At 35.8% G+C, this 27,423-nt stretch overlaps 1 protein-coding gene and 1 pseudogene across 6 annotated transcripts in view; one reads left to right on the forward strand and one right to left on the reverse strand.

Annotated features, from left to right (window-relative positions):
* PTPRK (protein tyrosine phosphatase receptor type K) overlaps window positions 1-27,423 on the forward strand; it is a 604,460-nt gene that overhangs the window by 358,064 nt on the left and 218,973 nt on the right. The gene's annotated exons all lie outside the window — the stretch shown is intronic.
* Window positions 12,513-13,393, reverse strand: LOC119540126 (annotated as a pseudogene).

The following is a 27,423-nucleotide window of genomic DNA, read 5'->3' on the forward strand; positions in this document are numbered from 1 at the left end:
CCATTGTTAAATCTTCAGGAAGTTTGCCAGCTGTTAAACAATTATTGAAAAATAAATTATATAAACTTACAGCCATATAAATTGTATTTTAAACAAAAGTAATACATACTCAAAACATCCTAATTATTTTAATATGTTGTACCATTGTCTATGTTCCCGAGGCTCATTATGTCTCTTATCTATGTGTTGGAGATACTAAATAATGCTCATTTCTTCCCCACTCTGTGTTGAGAAGCTTAAAAACCGTAATGGGAGTATCACAGCATGGGAATTGGCAAATACTACAAATCAGGGCTTTCTACTCCCTTTTTTTGGAAAGTCAGTTGTTAAACATTTTCCCACGTGCCCCTGGAGATAATATAAAGAGCTTACTTAGCATTGTGTATGGTACATAAGAAGCCCACAGTAAATATGAGGTATTATTTCATTACAAGCCATTTCGTTAAAACTATTTCTACTGTGATATTTAAAAAAATTTCAAGCATGTAGAAAATCTGAAAAAAATATACAATGAATACCCAATTATCCACTGTTAATAACCATCTGGTTATTCATTCACCAGTCCATTTTGGTTTTTTAAAATTGATACATTAAAAATGTTTTATGCTAGGAGTGATTTTTTAAGAGTGATTTGTTTGAATGTATTTCGTTAGAGTGTTTAGAAATTCTGTTAGATTAGTGAATGGATAGGAAGGAGATTAGACTGAATTTTGGTGAGATCAGAAAGCTGCTACACCGGTCTAAGCAAAAATTGATCAGTGCTTTAACTGAGGCAGTGGAGGTAAGAATGCCAATGAGGAGAAGGAGGTAAAAGAGATTTGAGAGTCATAAGCAGTTGAGTTTTGTGACAAATCGGAAGTGAATTCTGCCTTAGAAAATGAAGGTATAGTGACAAGTTTTAACCTGAAGCGGTAAAATGTTGGGGGACATTTTAGAAGAGAAGTCTCTCTGATTATTTTTTAGAAATGAGATAAGTGGTGGCAACTAGATTCATGTGTCTACAATTCAGTATAGCAGGCAGAGAGCAACATAGGCAGATTTTGGTATGATTTGATTCAATTAGAAATTAAAGGAAGTTTGTTTCAATTGCCTTTTCAAAACTTATACTTTTTTAAAAGAAATTATATTATATACATTATTATCTTATTGCATGAACTATTCAGATTACTGAAGTCTCCTTGGTCAAGGACAGAAACCAGTAATGGTTTTACATAGAGGCAATTTTAAAATATGTAAAAGGCTGTTTTCTCTTTACAGTTGCATTCAAGTTGTTCAGTATAAAGAGTGGTTGTTTTGTTGAATTGTGACATTGTAGTTGTCGTTTGAGTGTTCCTCAGATGGCAGCCCAGGCAACTATGCCAAGGGTAGAGTCAACTCGTGAGTTACTGCTGGTTTTCACCCACCCATCCTGGGCATAGTGGTAAATTAACTGTATCTGTTGAGTGCACTTCTGTCTTTTTTCTATATTGCTCACTAACCCCCAGGGTCCATAGCCTCAAGCGTCATGCTGCTCTTAGGACACATGTGTGCCCTTCAGGAATCCCCCATCACAGGAGAAGTCACAGGCACGTGCACCGGTGATTAACAGAGTTCTTCTGTCCTCATTCTCTGGAGTCATATGATCAGACAATGTTTTATGTTATCCATCTAGAACTTCGAGTTACAACACTTTATTTTTTTCTACTTTGCACCAAATTCTGCACTTGAGTTCTTGGAAGAAGTAAAATAATTAGTCTGATTCTCTAAACCCTCAAATCAGAAGCCTCTGTAGAACAATCTTAAATGTTTAGCCTTTCTAAGGAATTTCTACCGAAAGGGGGAAATAAAGCACCTATCTTCATTAGCAAGAGCAGAAAATAAGTGTTTATATTTTGTCAGTTTTTAATGGAATGTTCTTATAAACTAAAAGTAGGTCGGCAAGACTGAGTTAGTTTATTATGAGAATAGCACTACAAATATCATCTTAAGGAAATGACTCCACAATTGCCCATTAATAAAATAAAGGTAGGGAAATTTTTAGTGAATCAATACTTAAGCTGTTCCTTAGACTTTGAATATAATACTAATTATATTGGTCAGGTTAATTGTTTTCTCCTTATCTTTCTTTTTTTTTTTTTTTAATTATTCATTTTATTGAGATACATTCATATACCACGCAGTCATACAAAACAAATCGTACATTTGATTGTTCACAGTACCATTAAATAGTTGTACATTCATTACCAAAATCAATCCCCGACACCCTCCTTACCACACACACAAAAATAACCAGAATAATAATTAAAGTGAAAAGGAGCAACTAAAGTAAAAAAGAACACTGGGCGCCCTTGTCTGTTTGTTTGTTTCCTTCCCCCACCTTTCCACTCATCCATCCACAAACTAGACAAATGGGAGTGTGATCCCTATGCCCCACCCCAATCTTTGCCACTGTCCCCCCTCATAAGCCACATTTTTATACAATTGTCTTCAGGATTCATGGGTTCTGGGTTGTAGTTTGATACTTTCAGGTATCCACTACCAGCTACTTCAATTCATTACAACGTAAAAAGGGTTGTCTAAAGTGTGCATAAGAGTGCCCACCAGAGTGACCTCTCGGCTCCTTTTGGAATCTCTCTGCCACTGAAGCTTATTTCATTTCCTTTCACATCCCCCTTTTGGTCAAGAAGATGTTCTCCATCCCACGATGCTGGGTCTACATTCCTCCCTGGGAGTCATATTCCACGTTGCCAGGGAGATCCACTCCCCTGGGTGTCTGATCCCACGTAGGGGGGAGGGCAGTGATTTCACCTTTCAAGTTGGCTTAGCTAGAGAGAGAGGGCCACATCTGAGCAACAAAGAGGCATTTGGGAGGAGGCTCTTAGGCACAATTATAGGGAGGCCTAGCCTCTCCTTTGCAGCAACCGTCTTCCCAAGGGCAAATTCCATGGTAGAGGGCTCAATCCATCAAACCACCAGTCCCCTATGTCTGTGGGCGTGTTAGCAACCATGGAGGTGGGGTAGGCCAATACCCCTGCATTCTCCACCAGCTCCTCAAGGGGGCTCTGCATATTTTTTTCCTTGTTTTTTTTTTTTTTTTTAAACTTTTTTTTTCCTAAATCAACTGTATGAAAAATAAAAAAAATAAAAAAAACATACAATAAAAGAACATTTCAAAGAGACCATAACAAGGGAGTAAGAAAAAGACAACTAACCTAAGATGACTACTTTACTTCCAATGTTTTCTTACTCTACCCCAAGAAAGTAACCTAATATAGCAACATTTCTGTGAACTTGGTCCTACTATACCCATCAGAAATTAACAGACCATAGTCATTCCTGGGCATTCCCAGAACATTAAATTTACCCATGATAGCTTATCTGTTCTTCTTGGATTATTGTTCCCCCTTCCTTAATTGCTCTCTATTGCTAGTTCCCCTACATTCTACATTATAAACCATTCGTTTTACATTTTTCAAAGTTCACATTAGTGGTAGCATATAATATTTGTTTTTTTGTGCCTGGCTTATTTCGCTCAGCATTATGTCTTCAAGGTTCATCCATGTTGTCATATGTTTCACGAGATTGTTCCTTCTTACTGTCGTGTAGTATTCCATCGTGTGTATATACCACATTTTATTTATCCACTCATCTGTTGAAGGACATTTGGGTTGTTTCCATCTCTCGGCAATTGTGAATAATGCTGCTATGAACATTGGCATGCAGATATCTGTTCGTGTCACTGCTCTCCGATCTTCCGGGTATATACTGAGAAGTGCAATTGCTGGATCGAAGGGTATCTCTATATCTAGTTTTCTAAGGAACTGCCAGACTGACTTCCAGAGTGGCTGAACCATTATACAGTCCCACCAACAGTGAATAAGAGTTCCAATTTCTCCACATCCCCTCCAGCATTTGTAGTTTCCTGTTTGTTTAATGGCAGCCATTCTAATTGGTGTGAGATGCTATCTCATTGTGGTCTTAATTTGCATCTCTCTAATAGCTAGTGAAGCTGAACATTTTTTCTTGTGTTTCTTGGCCATTTGTATTTCCTCTTCAGAGAACTGTCTTTTCATATCTTTTGCCCATTTTATAATTGGGCTGTCTGTACTATTGTCATTGAGTTGTAGGATTTCTTTATATATGCAAGATATCAGTCTTTTGTCAGATACATGGTTTCCAAAAATTTTTTCCCATTGAGTTGGCTGCCTCTTTACCTTTTTGACAAATTCCTTTGAGGTACAGAAACTTCTAAGCTTGAGAAGTTCCCATTTATCCATTTTTTCTTTTGTTGCTTGTGCTTTGGGTGTAAAGTCTAGGAAGTGGCTGCCTAATACAAGGTCTTGAAGATGTTTTCCTACATTATCTTCTAGGAGTTTCATGGTGCGTTCTTTTATATTGAGATCTTTGGTCCATTTTGAGTTAATTTTTGTGTAGGGTGTGAGGTAGGGGTCCTCTTTCATTCTTTTGGATATGGATATCCAACTCTCCCAGCCCCATTTGTTGAAAAGACCTTTATGACCCAGTTCAGTGACTTTGGGGGCCTTATCAAAGATCAGTCGGCCATAGATCTGGGGGTCTATCTCCGAATTCTCAATTCGATTCAATTGATCTATATGTCTATCTTTGTGCCAGTACCATGCTGTTTTGACAACTGTGGCTTTATAATAAGCTTCAAAGTCAGGGAGTGTAAGTCTTCCCACTTTGTTTTTCTTTTTTAGAGTGTCTTTAGCAATTCGAGGCATCTTCCCTTTCCAAATAAATTTGATAACTAGCTTTTCCAAATCTGCAAAGTAGGTTAATGGAATTTTGATTGTGATTGCATTGAATCTGTAGATGAGTTTGGGTAGAATTGACATCTTAATGACATTTAGCCTTCCTATCCATGAACATGGAATATTTTTCCATCTTTTAAGGTCCCCTTCTATTTCTTTTAATAGAGTTATGTAGTTTTCTTTGTATAGGTCTTTTACATCTTTGGTTAAGTTTATTCCTAGGTACTTGATTTTTTTAGTTGCTATTGAAAATGGTATCTTTTTCTTGAGTGTCTCTTCAGTGTGTTCATTTCTAACATATAGAAATATTACTGACTTGTGTGCATTAATCTTGTATCTTGCTACTTTGCTAAATTTGTTTATTAGCTCTAGTAGCTGTATCGTCGATTTCTCCAAGTTTTCCAGATAAAAGATCATATCATCTGCAAACAATGACAGTTTTACTTCTTCCTTTCCAATTTGGATGCCTTTTATTTCTTTGTCTTGCCGGATTGCCCTGGCTAGCACTTCCAGCACAATGTTGAATAACAGTGGTGACAGCGGGCATCCTTGTCTTGTTCCTGATCTTAGAGGGAAGGCTTTCAGTCTCTCACCATTGAGTACTATGCTGGCTGTGGGTTTTTCATATATGCTCTTTATCATATTGAGGAAGTTTCCTTCAATTCCTACCTTTTGAAGTGTTTTTATCAAAAAGGGATGTTGGATTTTGTTGAATACTTTTTCAGCATCTATTGAGATGATCATTTGATTTTTCCCTTTTGATTTGTTAATGTGTTATAATACATTAATTGATTTTCTTATGTTGAACCATCCTTGCATGCCTGTAATGAAGCCCACTTGGTCATGGTGTATGATTTTTTTAATGTGTCTTTGGATTCGATTTGCAAGTATTTTGTTGAGGATTTTTGCATCTGTATTCATTAGGGAGATTGGCCGGTAGTTTTCCTTTTTTGTAGCATCTTTGCCTGGTTTTGGTATTAGATTGATGTTAGCTTCATAAAATGAGTTAGGTAGTGTTCCATTTTCTTCAGTGTTTTGAAAGAGTTTAAGTAAGATTGGTGTCAATTCTTTTTGGAAAGTTTGGTAGAATTCTCCTGTGAAGCCATCTGGCCCTGGGCAGTTATTTATGGGAAGCTTTTTGATGACTGATTGTATCTCTTTGATTGTGATTGGTTGGCTGAGGTCTTCTATTTCTTCTCTGGTCAGTGTAGGTTGTTCATATGTTTCCAGAAAATTGTCCATTTCCTCTACATTATCCAGTTTGTTGCCATACAGTTGTTCATAGTACCCTCTTGTAATTTTTTTAATTTCCTCGGGGTCTGCAGTAATGTCACCTTTCTCATTCATTATTTTGGTTATATGGGTCTTCTCTCTTTTTGATTTTGTCAGTCTAGCTAGGGGCTTGTCAATCTTGTTGATCTTCTCAAAGAACCAACTTTTGGTGTTATTTATCCTCTCTGTTGTTTTTTTGTTCTCTATGTCATTTATTTCGGCTTTAATCCTTGTTATTTGTTTTCTTCTACTTGGTTTAGGATTGGTTTGCTGTTCATTTTCTAGCTTCTTCAGTTGATCCATTAGTTCTTTGCTTTTGGCTCTTTCTTCCTTTTTAATATATGCATTTACTGCTATAAATTTCCCCCTCAGTACCGCTTTTGCTGCATCCCATAGGTTTTGATATCTTGTGTTCTCATTTTCATTCATCTGTATATATTTAGCAATTTCTCTTGCTATTTCTTCTTTATTCCACTGATTGCTTAGGAGTGCATTGTTTAACTCCAGGTATTTGTGAATTTTCTAAGTCTCTTAGGGTTATTGACTTCTAATTGTATTCCATTGTGGTCAGAGAATGTGCTTTGAATAATTTCAATCTTTTTAAATTTATTGAGGCTTGTTTTATGTCCCAGCATATGATCTATTCTGGAGAAAGTCCCGTGACCACTAGAGAAGTATGTGTATCCTGGTGATTTGGGATGTAATGTTCTATATATGTCTGTTAAATCCAATTCATTTATCAGATTGTTTAGGTTTTCAGTTTCCTTATTGGTCTTCTGTCTGGTTGATCTGTCTATAGGAGAGAGTGATGTGTTGACGTCTCCCACAATTATCGTGGAAACATCAGTTGCTTCCTTTAGTTTTGCCAGTGTTTCTCTCATGTATTTTGTGGCACCTTGATTGGGTGCATAAACATTTATGATTGTTATTTTTTCTTGTTGAATTGCCCCTTTTATTAGTATGTAGTGACCTTCTTTGTCTCTCAAAACATCCCTGCATTTAAAGTCTATTTTATCTGAGATTAATATTGCTACACCTGCTTTCTTTTGGCTGTAGCTGGCATGAAATATTTTTTTCCATCCTTTCACTTTCAATTTTTTTGTGTCCCTGTGTCTAAGATGAGTCTCTTGTATGCAGCATATTGATGGTTCATTTTTTTTATCCATTCTGCAAATCTATATTTTTTAATTGGGGAGTTTAAACCATTTACATTCAACATTATAACCGTGAAGGCATTTCTTGAATCAGCCATCTTATCGTTTCATTTATGTTTGTCATATATATTTTTCCCCTCTCTCTATTAATATCCTTTAATGTACCCATACCAAATCTCTTTAGTACTGAACCTTTCTCTATGCCTCTCTCTCCTTTCTTTGTTTCTCTGTCTGTAGGGCTCCCTTTAGTATCTCCAGTAGGGCAGGCCTCTTGTTAGCAAATTCTCTCAGCATTTGTTTGTCTGTGAAAAATTTAAGCTCTCCCTCAAATTTGAAGGAGAGCTTTGCTGGATAAAGTATTCTTGGTTGGAAATTTTTCTCACTCAGAATTTTAAATATATCGTGCCACTGCCTTCTCACCTCCATGGTGGCTGCTGAGTAGTCACTACTTAGTCTTATGCTGTTTCCTTTGTATGTGGTGAATTGCTTTTCTCTTGCTGCTTTCAGAACTTGCTCCTTCTCTTCCATATTTGACTGTGTGATGAGAATATGTCTCGGAGTGTGTTTATTTGGATTTATTCTATTTGGAGTTCGCTGGGCATTTATGGTGTTTAGAAGATTTGGGAAGTTTTCCCCAACAATTTATTTGAATACTCTTCCTAGACCTTTACCCTTTTCTTCTCCTTCTGGAACACCAATGAGTCTTATATTTGGACATTTTATATTATCTGTCAAATCCCTGAGGTCCATTTCGATTTTTTCATTTTTTTTCCCCATTCTTTCTTTTGTGCTTTCATTTCCATTCTGTCATCTTCCAGGTTACTGACTCGTTGTTCAACTTCCTCTAGTCTAGTACTATGAGTATCCAGAATCTTTTTAATTTGGTCAACAGTTTCTTTAATTTCCATAAGATCATCTATTTTTTTATTTTGTCTTGCAATGTCTTCTTTATGCTCTTCTACGGTCTTCTTCATGTTCTTTATATCCTGTTCCACGCTCTTCTTGATGTCCTTTATATCCCATGCCATGGTCTCATCATTAATATTTAGTTCTTTAATTAGTTGCTCTAAGTACTGTATTTCTTCTGATCTTTTGATTTGGGTGCTTGGGCTTGGGTTATCCATATCTTCTGGTTATTTCATATGCTTTAAAATTTTCTGTTGTTTTTGGCCTCTTGGCATTTGCTTTACTTGATAGGGTTCTTTAAGGATTTGTAGACCAATTGAAATCCTTATCTCTAATTTGTCAGATGTACAGCTTCGTGGAGTAGACTTTCTGTGACTAACCAGCAGGTGGCGTCCGTGAGCCACCTGTTCCCCTCAAGCCAGTTCTCCCCTGCTTTGCCTCTGTGGTGAGTGGGAGAGTAAGTCTGTGGAGTCCAGTTGGTGTACCAAGCTTGCGTGTGTAGTTGGTGTTGCCCGTCCTGTATAAGGGGCGTGTGTCTGGGAGGTCAGGGAGGGGGGCGGCTCTAACAACCAAATCTCCCTGGTGTTCCTGGAGTTTTAAAGCTGCTGCAATAGTCTAATCCTTCAGTTCAGTCCTGCCACAGTTTGTCTCTGCCACTGACCCACAAGTCCTTGGTATTGTCGTGTGGCCCCTGAGACTTGTGAATGGGTCCCTCTTCCAGGCCTTGCACCCCCTGGTCCTCTGTTGAGGGATGACTGTGCTATGTCACAGGTGAGTGCCGTCACCCCAGGGTGGTTCTGGGCTGCTGGTCTGTGTAGGGAGGCTCCCAGACTGCTGAAATGATGTCTGAGTGGGGCTTGTTAATTCCCACTGCTCCACCTTCCCAAGTCTGGGACAACCAGCTGAGGGTATAGGGAAGGCTAATGTCCACGCCCAATTTTGTGGTGTATGCGTGTTATTTGAAGCACTTCCGTTACACTAGGTTGTCTGGGGCAGCTCTGGGCTATGGGGCCAGTGTCGGGCAGGAATGTTTGCTGTCTACCAGGATGATGGCTGTGAGAGGATGCCCCCCTTTTCTTGGGAAGTTGTGGTGTTTGGTGAATTTTCTCAGCCACTGGATTATTGCCTTTTGTCTCAGAGCTCTCTTAGTTCTGCTCTTGTCTTGACCTGCTCAAATTGCAAGTCTTTGAGGTTTGCTGTATTGGGCTTCTTAGAGTAATTGTTTTAGAAAATGAAAAAAAGATAAAAAAAAAAAAGAAAAAAGAAAAAAAAAGGGCCCTCCTGGCAGATCTAATGTGTTATTGAAATGCCGAGAAACAAAGCAATTAGGGCTATTAAGGAAAGATCCAGGGGGCAGAGAGATCAGTTTTTCTTTGGGTTTTGCAAATGAGCCTGTGGGACCTGAGCTCTGCCCTTCTCCTTTCTATGTTCACCAGAACTCCAAAAGGCGTCCGCTTTTATTTTTGAGTTTGTCTTGCTGTTTTTTTGCTATGCCTCTCTCCTCTCTGCTGGGCTGGCTGCTCTCAGATTCTCTGATGTCTGGTCTCAGTCTGTCTGGTTGGAGTTTGGATCAGTAGAACGAGTTTCTGATAAGAGCTGCCACTGCAGTTCTCCCTTCTCCTTCCCTGCACTGACAGCCCCTCCTCCCATGGGACTGAGCCTGGCAGGGAGGGGCGCGGGTTCCCTGGCCGCAAAAACTTACAGATTTCGCTGATCTCAGCAGTTCCACATTTTCATGAGTGTTGTATGAAGTATGCCCAAAGTCAGATTGGTCTGTGGTGTCCAGTCCACGCAGTTTCTGGCTTTCTACCTACTTCCCTGGAGGAGTAACTAAAACATACACCTCACCAATCCACCATCTTGCCCCGCCTCTGTCCTCCTTATCTTTTTAACTCTCAATTACATTTTTATATTCAGTATAAATTTGTAAATAATCAGCAAGACCTTTCAAAGCTATGTTTAGTCAAATTGGATATTTGTGTACAATTTCAGTGAAAATATGCAGAGTATATTCTAAAATTGTTCTATCAGTCTCCTTATTTCACGAATATTAGTTAATATCTATAAAAATTGGCTCGTAGGTCGGGTGTCAAATTTGGAAATTTGCCAAGCTCCTAGAAATATGTTTTTGACAGAAATGTGTATGAATATATTTGTAATCATATAGGAAAAAATGAAGTAATGTTACTATTGTAGTAAATTTAAAAACAATAATTGATCTGATAAAGTTATTCTTTCAGAATTAGAAATGTTCTTCTAAAAAATAAGAGTGTTTAATTATATCCATTTATGGTATTTATAAATACAGACTCTGAAAAATAGAGAAATAAATGTGTTCCCGCATGCCTCAAAACAGCTAAACAGAGGTTTTTCTGTGTTCAAACAGTACATAATATTCTAATTTTCATGGGACTAGTAGAGCATTTGTTATATTGAGTTTTTTAGCAAGGAATATTGCATATTTCTTCTTAAAAATATATTCCAAGCTTAGACAGGTGTTATTAAAGGAGTTTTGAGTGAGAAATGGTTCAGCAGTATAACAAGACGTATTACAAGTGCCTGACTTGATAGGAAAGGAAAAGAGATCAACATTTCCCGTTACTACCTACTATGAAGGTGCTTGCATTAGCCCCTAAACAACCTCATGCTCATGGTAATAATCATGTGTGGTCGTTTTTTTTGTATTAGTATGAAAGTGCAATTCCATCTTTTTGACAAATACTGCACCACTACTGCCTTAGCAAATTTTTATCACTCAAACCGAGTTGATATATAAGTGAATTGTGACATACTGGCTAAAATGACTTTGAATTAACTGTGTTGAAAAAAGTAGTTTTACTTGGGGGTCGGGGGTACTTTTACTTTCCACCTCTTTCTCCTTCTCTTCCCATACCTCCCTGCCCTCACACCTGTTCTGAGTTCAGATTCATCCTACTTCCTCGATCATTTAAACTATGTCACTATATCTAGGAAATGTTTTATGATGACACTAAATAAGTTTTCCAGGGAAGTGTGTTGTTTGCTTCTTTATGTCATTTGTGTGTGTGTGTGTATGTGTATATGTATGTACATGCACAATCTAAGGAATTCATAACAATTTTTTGATCATATTTTTTATTGTAGAATATAACATATATACATAGAAGTGATAATTTTCCAAGTGCAAATAAACAAGTAGTTAGAGAGCAAATTTCAAAGAATGTTATCGGTTACAGTTCCACAGTTTCAGTTGTTTCCTTATTGTGGAATATAATGTGTAGACAAAAAGGTAGTATCTTTCAAAGTATGATTTAACAAGTAGATACATAGGAAATTTCCAAAGTTATTATGAGTTATAGTACCATAGTTTCAGTTATTTCCTTATTGTGAAATCTAACATATATACAAAAAGGTATAGCTTTCAAATTACAATTTAACAAGTAAATAAAGAACAAATTTCAGAGAATACTATGGGTTATAGTTCCTTCATCTCAATTCTTTCCTTCTAACTATTCTAAAACCATAGCAACTAAGAAAAAGAAAATTATATAAAGATTCAGTATTCATTATCATTTGTTAAATTCTGCCTTGTCTCTTGCTACCCCTTCCTCTAGTTTAATCACTTTCCCAGTCTTCAGGGATGTCTAGGCAGTCTCACCAGCAATGAATGAGTTCCGGTTTCTCTACATCTTCTCCAGCATTTGTAGTTTCTTGTTTGTTGGATGGCAGCCATTCTTACTGGTGTGAGATGATATCTCAGGGTGGTCTTGATTTGCATCTCCCTAATAGCTAGTGAAGGGGAACATTTTTCATGTATGTTTTAGCCATTTGTATTTCCTCTTTGGAGAAATATCTTTTCATGCCTTTTGCCCATTTTATAATTGGGCTGTTTGTGCTATTGTTGTTGTGTTGTAGGATTTCTTTATATATGGAAGAAATTAGTCTCTTATCAGATACATGGTTTCCAAAATATTTTCTCTCATTGAGTTAGCTGTCTCTTCACCTTTTTGACAGATTCCTTTGAGGTACAGAAGCTTTTGACTTAGAGGAGTTCCCATTTATCTGTTTTTTTCTTTCATTGCTTGTGGTTTGGGTGTAAGGTCAAAGAAGTGACTTCCTAATACTAAATACTAGGTCTTTGTTGTTGTTTTTTCCCCACAGTTTTCATGAAGGTCTATTTCATTATTGGTGGGTAGCACATTTGACAGTTAAATACATTTAAATAATGAATAGGTGACTGCACAACTGCAGCATTGGTAACTAGATAACCAGTTCAACTAGAAACCAGCTAATAAGTAATTGTCTAAATATTTAAAATACAGCTCTTGTTTAGATCCTTTGTTTTGATCACCTTCTTGGGGTAAAAAAAAAAAAAAGCCTGCTGGTCACAATGGAAATATATTAAGGCCAAATCTTCCTATATCCATTCCCAGAGGTTTCTTCAGCTGGATTAAGCCTCTAATTCCAGGGCACGCCCAAGTTTGTGGTCTCCAGCATTACTGCTCTTCCTGTCTACCAGAGCAGACAGCGTAAGCTTCACACCAGGCCTCAGAGTCTGAGTGTATCCCACTCCAATTAAACTAGAGGTGTTAACTTTTGCTGAAACAGAAGCAGTGGGATCCAACTGATATTTAGCTGCAACGCCAAAATGAGTGCAGGTGGTACCCAATGTCCAAGCAAGTTTTACTGAAGTGTCAAGATCTTCACATACTCTCTGATAAATTGATCCTCCAAATTCTGTCCCATCATTGACATTAGTTTGTAGCTGGAAGTCTCCAGTCCTGTAACCCACTCTAAAGTTATTCCTTGTCAGCTTTGATTGGGCACCGTCAAAGGTCATCTGGTAACAGCAAGCCAGCCCTCATAACCAAAGACAGCTGAACTGTGGATTGCAGGTCCAGCAAAATCAAAATCAGCATCATAATCAAGGTTTATACACTCCTTCTTGTAAGAAGACTTGATTTTACCACTTTGCTTTCCTGTGTTTGGTGAGAAGGTGGTATTAAATGTCAGTTTCAAACCTTGACAAATCTGGTCTTCAATTGCATTTCTGTTCCCAGAGTGTTATCAGTGTTCCATTTTTCTGTGAAAGCGAGACCACCCTCACACCATTTGTATTTGGTCTCCAAGGTCCCAGTAACTTTACCAGTGTCTGTATTAGATGAACCAGATGTTGAGAATTCCATGCCACTGCATGACTGTTTTCACATCCAGTTTCATCAAGCCAAAACCAAATCCTTTGTTGAAAATATCTCTGGCAGCTTTGCCAAGGTCAGCATATGATGGAGGAATACACATTGGCTTCACGCAGCTCTTCCTGTAGGTTGCCATGGTGAGGCCGTGGGAAGGGGTGATCTGGTTGTCTCCTGAGGGGGGCCACTGCTGCCGCTCTGCTTGTGACTGAAGCCGCTAGGCTAGTTCAAACAACACTAAGTCTTGAAGACGTTTCCCTACATTATCTTCTAGGATTTGATTGGTGCTATTATATTAAGGTCTTTGATCTACTTTGAGTCAATTTTCATATAGTGTGTGGGTAGAGGTCCTCTTTCATTCTTTTTGTTATGGCTATCCAATTCTCCCAGTCCCATTTGTTAAAGAGACTGTTCTGTCCCAGTTCAGTGGATTTGGGGGCCTTATCAAAAATCAGTCAACCAAAGATCTGGGGTCCATTTCCAAACTCTCAATTTGATTCCATTGACCAATATGTCTATCACTGTGAGAAAACCATGCTGTTTTGACCACTGTGGCTTTATAGTAGGCTTCAGAGCCTGGAAGTGTAAGTCCTCCCACTTTGTTCTTCTTTTTACAGGATGCTTTTGGCAATTTGAGCCCCCTTTCCTTTCCAAATAAATTTGATAACTAGCTTTTCCAAGTCTGCAGAGTAGGTTGTTGGAATTTTGATTGGAAATTTGTTGAATCTGTAGATCAGTTTAGGTACAACTGACATCTTAATGACATTTAGCCTTCCTATCCATGAACACAGAATATCTTTCCACCTATTTAGGTCCTCTTTTATTTCTTTTAAAATGTTTTGTAATTTGCTGTGTAGAGGTTTTTTACGTCCTTCATTAAGTTTATTCTTAGGTTTTTAATTTTTTTAGTTGCTATTGTGAATGGAATTTTTTTCTTGATTGCCTCTTCAGTTAGGTCAGTACTAGTGTACAGGAACATTACTGACTATATGCATTAATCTGGCATCCTGCCACTTTGTTTATTAGGTCACGTAGCTTGGTTGTCAATTTGTTAGGATTTTCCAATAAAAATTCATATCATCTGCATATAATGACAGTTTTACTTTTTCCTTTCCAATTTGGATGCTTTTTTTTTTTTTTTTTTTCTTTTTTTTTTTTGTCTTGAGAATTGCTCTGGCTAGAACTTCTAGCACAATGTTCAATAATAGAGGTGACGGTGGGCCTCCTTGTCTCATTCCCAATCTTAGCGGGAAGGCTTTGAGCCTCTCACCATTGAGTACTGTGTTGGCTGTGGGTTTTTCATATATGCCCTTCATCATATTGATGAAGTTTCCTTCAATTCCTGCCTTTTGAAGTGTTTTTATCAAAAAGGAGTGTTGAATTTTGTCAAATGCTTTTTCAGCATGTATCAAGATGATCATTTGATTTTTCCCTTTTGGTTTGTTAATGGATTGTTTTACATTAATTGTTTTTCTTATGTTAAACCACCTTTGCATGCCAGGAATGAACCCCACTTGGTCATGGTGTATAATTCTTTTAATGTGCCTTTGGATTCAATTTGCAAATATTTTGCTGAGAATTTTTGCATCTATATTCCTTAGGGAGATTGGTTTATAGTTTTCCTTTTTTGTAGTATCTTTATCTGATTTTGGTATCAGTGTGATATTAGCGTCATAAAATAAGTTAGGTAGTGTTCATTTTTCTTCTATTTTTTGAAAGTGTTTTAGCAGAAATGGTGTCAATTCTTTTTGGAAAGTTTGGCAAAATTCTCCTGTGAAGCCAAATTACCCTGGGCTTTTATATGTAGGTAGATTTTTGATGAATGATTGGATCTCTTTGCTGGTGGTTGGTTTGTTGAGGCCTTCTATTTCTTCTTATTTCAGTCTGGTTTGTTCTTGTGTTTCCAGGAAATTGTCCATTTCCTCTAAATTTTCTAGCTTTTTGGCATACAGTTGTTCATAGTGTCCACTCTTAGGATTTTTTTTATTCCTTCAGGATCCATAGAATTATCCTGCTCTCATTTTTTATTCTATTTATTTGGGTCTTTTCTCTTTTTGTCTTTGTCAGTCTATCTAAGGGTCTGTCAATCTTGTTGATCTTCTCAAAGAACCAATTTTTGGTTTTATTTATTCTAATTTTTTTTTTTGTTCCTCAGCTCATTAATTTTCCCTTTAATCTTTATTATTTCTTTTCTTCTACTTGCTTTAGGGTTAGTTTGCTGATCATTCTCAAGCCTCTTCAGTTGTTCAGTTAGGTCTTTGGTTTTAGCTCCTTCTTGTTTCTTGATAATATGCATTTACAGTTATAAATTTCCCTCTCAGTACCACCTTTGCTGCATCCCATATGTTTTGATATGCTTTTGTTTTCATTTGTCTCAAGATATTTACCTATTTCTCTTACAGTTTCTTCTTTGACCCACTAGTTGTTTAGGAGTGTGTGTTTAACCTCCAAATATTTGTGAAAAACCTGGTTCTTTGGGGGTTATTGATTTCCCCTTGTGTGTGGTGAATCACTTGTCTCTTGGTGCTTTCAGAATTTTCACCTTCTCTTCAGCATTTGACAATCTGATCAGTATATGTCCTGTGGTGTGTTTATTTGGATTTATTCTATTTGGAGTTCATTGGGCATCTTTGATTTGCATATTTTTGTCATTTAGAAGGGTTAGGAAACACTCCTCTTAGCCCTTTATCCTTCTCTTCTCCTTCTGGGACACCAGTGATTCTCATATTTCCTTGCTTCATGCTATGCATCATTTCCCTGATAACCATTTCAATTTTTTTTTTATTTTTTCACCATTTGTTCTTTTGTGTATCCGCATTCCATTGATTGTCCTCGAGTTCACTTATCTGTTCTTCTGTCTCTTCAAATCTGCTGTTGTGTGTGACTAGTATGTTTTTATTTTGATCAGCAGTATCTTTTAATTCCATAAGGTCTGCTATTTTTTAATTTACTCTTTCAAATTCTTCTTTATACTCTTTTATGGCCTTCTTAATGTCGTTTATGTCATTAGCCATCTTGTTGAAACTGTTTTGGATAGGTGTGTGCTTATTTTATTGCTCCAAATTTTGCATCTCTTCTGGCTTTTTGTTTGTTTGGCTTGTCCATCTCTTCTAGATTCTTCAAGTTCTTTATGATTTTCTGTTGGCTTCAGTGCATTTGTCTTGATAAGGTTATTTTGGGAAATATAGGATTTTTTTTAGCATTTATGTATTATTTGGCAGAGCTGCAGCTTGCTGGAGTGTGGTTTCCATATCCTACCACCAGGTGGTGCTCTTGAGCCACTTTTACTCTCAATCTGTTTTTTTTTTTCCCAAACTTTTCCTATGCACTGAGCAGGGTCCAGACCAGGTGGGGAACCAATCAGTGCACCAGTTCTCTGTGTGCACTGGGGGCTGCCTGCCCTGAGGCTCTGATGTGGGCCCTGTGCAGTTCAATAGGGAGTCCGCTCAAGGGCACCCTCCAGTGCAAGCTTGCCCTGCTCCCTGCTTGCTGTGTACCCATAATCCTCTGGAGTGTGGGAGGGCCCCTAATGCCTCCATATGGCACCCTCTCCTGTTCCCACTTTTTGCAAGTGCACAACCCAGACTTCCAGTAGGGGAGAATAAATGCTTCCTCTCGAGTTCTCTCATGGTGCTCCTGGCCATATGGCTTTGGAGGATCACCACTCTAGCTAACTTCCCAGGTAGTTGCACAGCCACTCCTTAATCCCTTGCCTGGCAGCTATCTCACTGCTGCCAGCCCCAGGAGGTGGTCCCGGCCAAAAAAAGCCACCCCATCCCTTGAGGTGCCATCTCTCCACAATTTTTTTCTCTTCTACATCCCCACCATGTACTTCAGGGGTTCCTCTATGGCTAGTCACACCCGGAAACTGCACATCTCGGCATCCTCTGGCCCCTCTCTAGTTTCTTTCATGGAGAAGCCTGCTCTGCCTCACCCACTCTGCCACCTTCCCAGAGTTCATAAATTTTTTACTTTCTGTCTGGGGGTCTATTTCTGATATGACCTGTGATGTGGTTTCTATAACCTTGGCCTCTTAAAGTCATTTATAATCTGTCAATTGGTGTGAAATATGGGCATTCTACCTTTTTGATTTTATGGTTTTATAGGTACACATTTTACACTCCCCAAATGTCCTTTGCAATAAGTGGGTTTGAAGGCATTACAATTTTAATTTTTGATTTGTTGGTTGCTAGAACTGTCTTATCTCATGGAGAGGAAACAATAGTTTGCTTTCAAAGATGACCTATGAATTCTCAGTGTTAACTCCTAAAGTGGCTCTCCTGAGAAGGAAGTCGGTTCTTTGGCAACTTAATATGCCATGTATTAAGATCTGTTTGTATTTTAAATAAAAGAAAGTTACTAAATTTGGAAATACTGTCTTTATAAAATGCAAAGACTAGAATTAATAGTTTTTCCCACCCCCTAAATAAGATTACAAAGGAATCTTCAGTCTCTTTATCATACTTTTCCAGTACAGTAGCCTGAGTCAAAGCAGAGTTACTGATATAGCTATGGAAAGATATAAATTAGATATTGATATAGATATGAAGATACTTTTTTTATCCCATTCACTTCTTTGTGACCTGTAGGAGGAGTTTGGCTCTTCCACAGTACCCACAGCTGTCTACAGGCTGGTTTTGTAGTGGTTATTGTATGAAGTTTCTAATTATATTTAATTAGTATTATTCAAAATTAAAATTTAAATCTTATTCAAAATTAAAAGTTTATTTATGATATATACAAAATATACTTCAAGAAATCCATAAGGCATTATTAAAATTTGTTCACAAACTTAAATAACTTTTAACCAAGAAAAGAATTAAAATAGGAGGAAACCTGCTACCATCACTTGCGCATATTCATTTTGTCACTGCTAATTTATTTTGTGTTTCAGTCAAAGGAAAAGTGTATTCTCCCATGTTGTTTTTGAAAGTGCATGACCGTTATCATAAAAGTGTTTGTTTTTCATCTAAATGTGAGATTAGCCTTCAAATTTTATTCACACACACACACACAAACACATATACACATATTGCTAAAATAACATGATGGTGGGAATTGGTAAGAAACTCTCTGTTCAACTGTAAGGAAATGGTTTTGTAAATGTTATCATATTTTTGGGTTAAATATTGTACAGCATTTAGATTGTAGGTGAAAAACCTAAATAATTTGAAATATGATTATAATATAATGTTAAGTGAGAAAATCAAAGTATAATGAAATAAAAATGAAAAATACATTGTGTTGATACTTGATAGGACAATAGTTTTATAGGTAATTTCCTCATCACTTAACTTTATTGAAAGTAAATAAATATTTTAAAATAATAAATATTTTTAAAAAGCAAAAATTTACCAAAACAAATAAAAAGAAGGGGTTAATAATTAATGATAGATCTACATTTCACTAATATGTGGCTCACTTCAGCTTTCTGACTTTGGTTTCCATATCTTTAAAATTAGGATGATAATACTGCTGTAACAGGTCCATTTAAAAAGGAAATATGTTGTGATATTGCAAGTTAATAATGAACTTTGAGTTCATATATAGACACACATACACACATTTTCTATTAGTAAGTATAATTGAAGGTTTTATAAAGTCCTGTACTTTGAACTATGAAATTAATTTTTGTTTTTATTTTATTTTGAGCAGAATCCTTTTTTTACTTTTATTACATCAAAATGCATGGGAGAATGTAAAATGAGACGAAATAGTTTCAGTGGCTGAGAGATTTCAAATGGAGTCAAGAGGTCACTCTGGTGGACATTCTTATGCACTATATAGATAACACCTCTTAGGCTTTAATGTATTGGAATAGCTAGAAGTAAATATCTGAAACTACCAAACTCCAACCCAGCAGTCTGGACTCCTGAAGACAATTATATAATAATGTAGATTACAAGGGGTGACAGTGTGATTGTGAAGACCTTGTGGATCACACCCCCTTTATCTAGTGTATGGATGAGTAGAAAGATGGGGATAAAAACTGAAGGACAAATGGGGTGGGATGGGGGGATGATTTGGGTGTTCTTTTTTCACTTTTTTTTTTTTTATTCTTGTTCTGGTTCTTTCTGATGTAAGGAAAATGTTCAGAGATAGATCGTGGTGATGAATGCATAACTATGTTATGATACTGTGGACAGTGGATTGTATACCATGGATGATTGTATGGTGTGTGAATGTATTTCAATAAAACTGAATTTAATTAAAAGAAATGCATGGGAGAATTAAATTTCACTGTTAATTATTTGGTGGATACCTCAAAAATTACTTCCTAAGAGTGGGTTCATGTGAGGAGAACCCATTTGCTGACTCTTACCATCCAGAAGCGTTTTCATTCCAGTCACTGAGTTTGGAGGAAATTTCAGCTTCTGAGTGCCATTTTTCTGTTTTCAGATTTAAAACACTGCTCTGATTATAGAATGCTGTTTTGAATTAGTTTCTTGGAAAATTTCAAAGCTGAAAATATTTGATGCCAAACTAGACCATAGTTAAGTTTGTATTTAATGGTAGTTTGTGGGTGGCAAAAAGTGCTTTGCCAAATCTTTATTAAGTGCTTAATGTCAATAAAATACTAAGTCAGGTGCAGTGGGGAGAATCAGCCCCACATTGACCTGGGGAAGATATATGAGTAGAAATAATTTGTAAAAAGTGAGCAAATAGTTGTGTGATGGGGATCATTAATAAGTAGAACATATGATAAAAGCAAGAATCAAAGTTGTTAAATGTCCATTCTACTTTTATATCTTGCCCTACCAGAGCACTTTAATAGAGTATCTTCCTACAGTTGGACTGCTTGGAAATTTCAAGCAGTTGGACTGCTTGAAAATTGTCTGGGGGTAATCTCTTTATAGAAAATTTTGCTATAACACAGCTAGTTATCTGAACCATATTACATTTGGATCGCACCCAAGTAGTGTAAAATGTAATTTAACCCTGTTAGCGTTGATGGAGTAGTATGGAGACAGAGAATCTACATTAAACAAAAACAATGCCAAAATATCTGAGACCAAAAAAAAAAAAAGACACTGGAATAACATAGGAAAATAACTTTAAGTATCCTTTTTTGTTCAATATAGACATGAGTTAAGTATCAGGTTTTTCTCATGGCAAATATTGATATAATAAACTTTTTTTAACTTCTGAGAATAGTTTTTAATTTAAAACTATGTTTCAGGTTTATTTCTTTTGTTCAAGTATTTGACAGCAAACAGTATGTTAATGAACTCTACTATTAAAATTGGATTATTTTTTTCCTGGCTGTGTACATTTTTCTGTGCCGTTTTGCTTTTCTCACCAACCAGGCTCTAACGGTAATTTGTGTTGGGGTGAGTTTTTCATTTATATTTATGTATAAGGCATAGCACAAGCTATTTGAGGCAAAACACTGTACCAATTTCAAAGAGATTTTTTTGTTGTTATAAATGTTTATTATTTTTTTGTGAAGTTGAATATTTTATCATGACTAGTTATACTTTATTTCTAGTCATTGTCTGGTGAGATTAATAACCCAAGGGATCTTGGGAAACAGAAAACATAATATCAATGTTAATTTCACAGGAAATAAAACGTCATTCAAAGAGACCATTTTATTATTTACACATTTACATAATAATATGTTGTGTACATCTTGCCTAATTGTAAGAACAATTTGAAGTGATAAACTAGATCATAAAAGATTTCACAGGAAAGCACTAAATTGCTAAATAATTTGGAAGAAAGGGACAATAAGGGTAAAAAAAAATGGACATACTTAAGAGTAATGAGAGTAAACAAAAATTTATGCCATAAAGTCTGGCACACTTGAAATTGACCATAGATTTGGTTCCGGATATAGCACTAGCAAAAGTAAAGTCTGCTTCAATTAATAACTGCGATATTTATTATTGTTTATAACAAAATAGCTAATATTTCCTGATCAGTTATAACATTCTAAAAACAGCTCAGTTTTTGACTCCTGACTATTTTATTTAATTACTGCAATCACCTGAGAGGTGGGAATGTTGTTATATTTTACACATGCAGAAACAGAATCTCAAAGAAGTTACTTTTTAAAAATTTTTTTTTTGCCCAAAGTCCCACAGCTATTAACTCGTAGACCTGGGATGTGAATCCAAACAAGTCAGACTCCAAAATGTATAATCTTAACCACAGAAGTCACAGTTTTCATAAGAAAATAAATCAGTTGCTTCAGAAAAGTAAACCTTGGCTTAATTCTGAGGATAAGAAAATAAGGGGCTCAGGCTTGGTTCATGGATAAAATGGATCCTTTCCAGAGGAACGTCTGTAATGCACATCCTTCAGGCAATCTTTGTGAATATCTCGTTGCTCTTTGTCGCTTCCAAATTATTTTGTCTTAAGGCTATGAGCAAATTGATTTTCTAGAAGCTGTCTCCTATGAACAGTTAATATTAAAACCAAGAAGACTTGTTGCTCAGTTTTAGTGAATTTATTCTTATGTTATAGAAAGCTAGAAGAAATACTCTTTTGACTGAGGAATTCATCTATTCACACTTTTGATAAATACCCAATGCTAGCTTTAAATAGTTTTTACAAAGTTTTTCATGTTTTACTTTTCCAGCATCTCTTACCTAACTGCTGAGCTATAATCATTCTATGACATAATCTTTTACAAAGATGATTTATAATGTTTAGTTTCATAGATACTTAATATTCATTCAAAGTACCATATGGATTTATAATAACTTTTATTACTAATTTTATTCAGGCAGAAACATGTTTGAAAAGATTGGCTTAGTAAAGTCAGTGGGGAAAAATTGAAAGTAATTTTATTTATTAGTTATGAAAATCTCTTAATTTGTTTTCTTTATTGCATGTACATTTTAGGTCTGTTTTGCATTACTTTATACAAATATGTTTAAGGTTTACAGTTCCCGGTACCAATGTTGATTAATAGTTTGGTGATTAAAACCTCAAAAATATTGTTTCCATACAAAATACTACTACCTACCTTTTCCTTTATATATCTTAAATAATGTACTTAATAAACAAGTAACTTGGTTGTTTTGAAAATGTTTTTCAAAGATGTAAAAGCATCATGAGTCTGTAAGGGTCGTATGTGTATTTTGTTTTTTTTTCCAACTTGAATGAACATGTTCATTTGATTTTACTATTTTAAATTAGTGATTCTCTAATTTTTATATTTTAATGCAATATAAAATTTTAGTACTATATGTATAAATATATTAATATATAAAATATAATATTTTGACAAAGGCTCTACACCAAAATATCATATATTATATTTTGTATTGAGGAACGTTGCATTCAATAATTCTGTATTGTGTTAAACAGGTTTGGAGATGTCTCTCTGAAATATTTCCTTTTACACATTTCTGTGAAATTTAGTTTATATTAAAACAGAAAATTAAGGATCTCATGAAATCATCTTCATTATAGGAAGTAGTACTATTCTTCATAATTCTAGAGAGAGGTAATGTAGAGTCTTGGTTAAGAACAGGCTCTGATGCCATACTAACTCAGAATACTGACTCTACTACTTAATAGCACTGTGACTTTGGAAAAGTTCCTTCACTTCTCTGTTCCTCTGTTCTCTCACCCACATCCATTCATCAGGTTGTTTTGTGGATTAAGTCAATTGATGTATGTGGATGATTTAGATAGTGTCTGGCACAAAATAAGTTTACCTTATGAGTTTTTTCCAATAACTTACTCATGTTAGTCATTTTGGTAGTGAGAAAACTACTGTCTCTTCATCATTAAGGTAAGTATTATGCTTTTTTTTTCCCCTCAAATAGTGTCTTATTATTACAGATTTATTGCTTGCTGCTATAGTCCTTTGAACTAGTTGGTTACAAAGTAACCGTACCTGAAGGGAAACAAACACCCTCAGTTCAGTCCTCAGCTCAGTCTCCCCAGGGTTTGTTTCTCATCTCCATAGTTCTCCGAGTCTCTGGTTGAAGCTCCACGTCTGGCCTGGAAAAACTGTTTTTCTCCTAAGAGAAAAACATATGAATTTTATAAATATGAAAATTTACTCATTTGGCAGGAATCTGTTTTCACCTGATACTGATTTTTAAATAACTGCAGCCTCTAGTCTTCTGTGAGACTTTCTCTTGCTGCCCCTCCATCCAGGCTCCCACCTGGGATGCTCAGGACTCCCCTGATCCAGGAACTAAAGGGGTAATGCTGAATTCAGCAGGGGACCCCACAACCCTACTTCAGTGACAAGACCTGAGTCTGCCCTGCTTGGCCAGAGACTGGGCCTTCACAGATATTAAGTATTCTGTTTTTTGTTTATTCTTCCATCTCCACTTGTGTCTTTGTTTCATCCTTTCTTATCAGCATCATGTATCTTTAACTATATCTATATCTGTATCTATATCTATGTATCTATATATCTGTATCCATATCTATATCATAATGTCTATATCTGTGTCATCTAATCATCTAGACCAGTGATCCAGTTCCTGTCAGCTGATGATTAAAAGGCAGAAACTAACTTAAAACCTAGTTCTGTCTTTTATAAAAAACATTTTTAAAGATGGAAATATTAATCCTCATATTACTACTCTTGAAGGTGACACATATCATTCAGCTCTTTATTGTAAATTAGAGGTGTTGGGGAGTTGCAGTTGTACCAGAATAAACTATAATAGAAGTGGACAGCCAATTTCATAGTGTAGTCATTCCCAAAACGCAGCATATAAAGTTACTTATAATCCAGTATTACCAGTGGTGGGTGAGTATATTCTTTTATGAAGAAAATAGCTGAAAGATAAAAGTAGGGTCATAACTTGGGAGAACTAAGATTTTAGGGCCATGCTTCATTCAAGAACAGTAAACATGCTTTTTTCATGGTGAGATCTGCACCTCTGAACGTGACTGACTATTTTCTCAGTGTTACCTCTACCTCTAATTCATGGTTAATATTCTTTTTCAAATATCTTTATATATCAGTATTTACATGTGCATATAACAGTTGCAATATAGTATCTGCAGTGATAACCATTACCGGGGGAAGCATAATTGGATTTGGTTAAGGGTGCCCCCCGAAGAAGGTGGAAGGAGTGAGGGATTTGTGTGGGGTTTAGTGAAGATGGTGAAGGGGACTGGAAAGTAATCCTCTAAAACAGGGCTTCTTAATCTGGGCATCCATTAATTGAATTCATGTCACTGGAGAATTTTTACATGAAAAAAATTACATCCTTATTTCGATTAATCTCCGACTGTAATTTAGCATTTTCTTTAATTGTGAATATTGGCCACAAACTCCGATAGAATTAGTAGCACCAAGGACTTTGTCTCCAATAAAAATCACAGTTATTTTCGGATGACATTACAGATGTTACAGAGAACAGAGATCTCGAACTTGAATTTACAGTAGTTATTAGACCTACCTTTATTCAGTGCATTAAGAAAGTACCACATTTATTATCATATAACATATTTTTTAAATATCTTGATATAATTGTTTCTCCATAACTGGTTTCCTGGGCAATTCTGGTTATTTCATTTTCTGCATTTAAAGACATTCTTACAAGGGGACTAGGCTTCAGTAGAATGCCAAAGGGATCCACGGCATAAAAAAGCATAAGAACCCCTGGTCTAAAAGGTAAGCTTCTAACCTTTGTTCTCTTCCCAATGTGACAACATCTTTCTACTTTCCCTGCCATCAGGTATAAAGTTATAATGGAAAAAGAAGCCTTCTCCTACCAAGTTGTTTAATCATGTCAATGTCTTACTTTTGTGGAATACATTTACATGGTATAAAGTGGAAAAAGAAATCTTGGTAACTTATTTAATACCATTCCAACCTAAAGACATTTAAAACATTATGGTGAAGAAAAGGCATTTTACAAAATTTTTTTCAGTAGAAAAAATGTTTTGTTTTAATAAATGATGGAATCACAACATCAGAGGTTCTATTCCTTTATAGTCTAGCTCTCATTTTGCTGGTCTGAAATAATTTCAAGAGGAATAACTAATACAGTAAGAAAGTAATAAGTAGCACCTAAAATTATGCTATTCACATTGCAAAGAAAATGGAAAACATAAAAGCCTCTCACTATGGATGTCCATGTCACTTTTTTTGCACTGTGAAGAGCTGGTCTATATTTGCAGCTTCTTGCAATTTGTTTTACTGCTCAATATTCAACATTAACGGACCTCACTCAGAGTTAACTGGATTTGACTACCTTTCTTTCATTAATTGAGCACATGCAGAGATATTTGGCTCATTCTTGAGTTGAAATGCAGCCTTCACCCAGGATTTGACAATTAATTGTTTCTATATATAATTGGATCTACTGCTTTAACCTCAGGCTCTTCATACGTGATAAGTGTTAAGATATAAAACTGCAAGCATATCAGCTGTGTTCACATACTGGCTTTTCCACCAACGCAGACCTGGTAAATCCTAGAAAGATCTAACTCAACACCAGAGCATATTCTCTGTCTTTCTGTGTCATCACAAATCCGCAGAGGCACACCCAGAAAGGAGAAAATATAAAAAGAATAAAATTAAGGGGAAAATGTAAAATTGAGTTCATTGTTAATTGAATTAAGTGTCTTAAATTTTTATTCACACATATAGGATTTGTTTCTTGAATAATGTCAAAAATCAATTAATCAGCCTATAAAACATTAAAGTCTGATAGTCAAACATAATAGATAAACATCAAAACTAATATCTTCATTAGGTTGTATAATGGTATATTGGCAGTTACTGTTATTTAAATGTCATCCCCACCTCCTTTTTGTAGTGTTGATGCTAGCCTTGTAGTGTGTAAATTGTCTGGAAGTTAATGGTCTGTTATATGCATTTAATAGTTCTTAGTGAAAGAATATTAGATTATTTTATGCAGTTTGAAATGTAGCTTGATTGCTATCTCATAATCATAAATAATGATATAGTATTGGTTGAAATTAAGGCCATTTATTTTTCCTGCTGATGCTGTACATAGTAAAAGGGAAGAATTTTTATTTATTCTTTTTAGCTCGATAAACATATTTATTTGCCCATCATCACACCCTGGTTTAGGGCAAAAAAAAAAGAAAGAAAAGATAATGTTGCTGAAGGGTAGGATTTTCTTTTTGAAAATCAGATTATGAAAATTATTATATTAAAGTTGGTAAATTCAGAAGCATTATGTTCTGTCAGGACCCATATATGCGCTTGTCAGGCTTTGCAAGAGTTTTATTTTTTTTAATTTATAAGAGTTAAATTTGAATTGAAGCTAATGTAACTGACAAGAAGGAAATAGAAGCAATTGGCTTGAACTAAACAAGTTTGAATGGTTGTTAATGTGAATGACTTTCAGGCAGTGAATGTCGGAGAACAGTAGATTACTTTCTTTACCTCAGGCATTTTAAGCCATCTCCTGTGGTAGGACTGACATAATTTTACTCTCCTTCTCTCTTGAAACTGGGAAGCAAAGTAATTGGAGTCTGGTAATATTGGCCCGTGGCTGATGAAGATAAATCATAATGAGCTATGGAATACACACTGACAATTCACATAGGACTACTAGAACATGAACTCTCAGTAATGTATTAATCAAATATTGTTGCTTTCTGATTTACATTCAGGAGAGCCCCGGAACTGTTAATTATAAATGCAAGCATCATTTGTTATTTTTGACAAACATTCACACGCTAAACCAATTATTTCAAAATGTAAGCTTTTGTGTACTTTAGAACATGGGCTAGCATGTGTTAACCCTTTCCATTGTTATCAATTATATATTATTTTGAGCTGGCATGTTTGACACAAACTGAGTTTTTAAAATAATATAGATGGGGGGAAAAATTCAAGACCATCTGGTCTACCCCTCTCCTTATGGCTCATGAATGTGTAAATCATCTGGAATATATAAAAGGTGTAGTCACCTAAAATTTTATGGAAATAGTGATTCTGCAGCTTCCTTTAATGACTCATCTTTGAATTTGATCACTGAAAGCTAAGGAATGTTCTTTTATATTCAAACTCTTTTAATTTAAATCCATATTCTAATATTTTTTAGGCTTTTGAAGACTAAATAGTCTCAGTGCTTCAATCAGTCAATATAAATTTATTAACAAAGTATGTCCTTTTTCATATTTATTTATTTAACACCATTTATTCCTTATTTTCGATGCAGTAGACACTATACTATGTATTCAACTATATTATTGTATTCAGTT

Source organism: Choloepus didactylus, chromosome 7 (genome assembly GCF_015220235.1).
Source record: "Choloepus didactylus isolate mChoDid1 chromosome 7, mChoDid1.pri, whole genome shotgun sequence".
Lineage (NCBI taxonomy): Eukaryota > Metazoa > Chordata > Mammalia > Pilosa > Megalonychidae > Choloepus > Choloepus didactylus.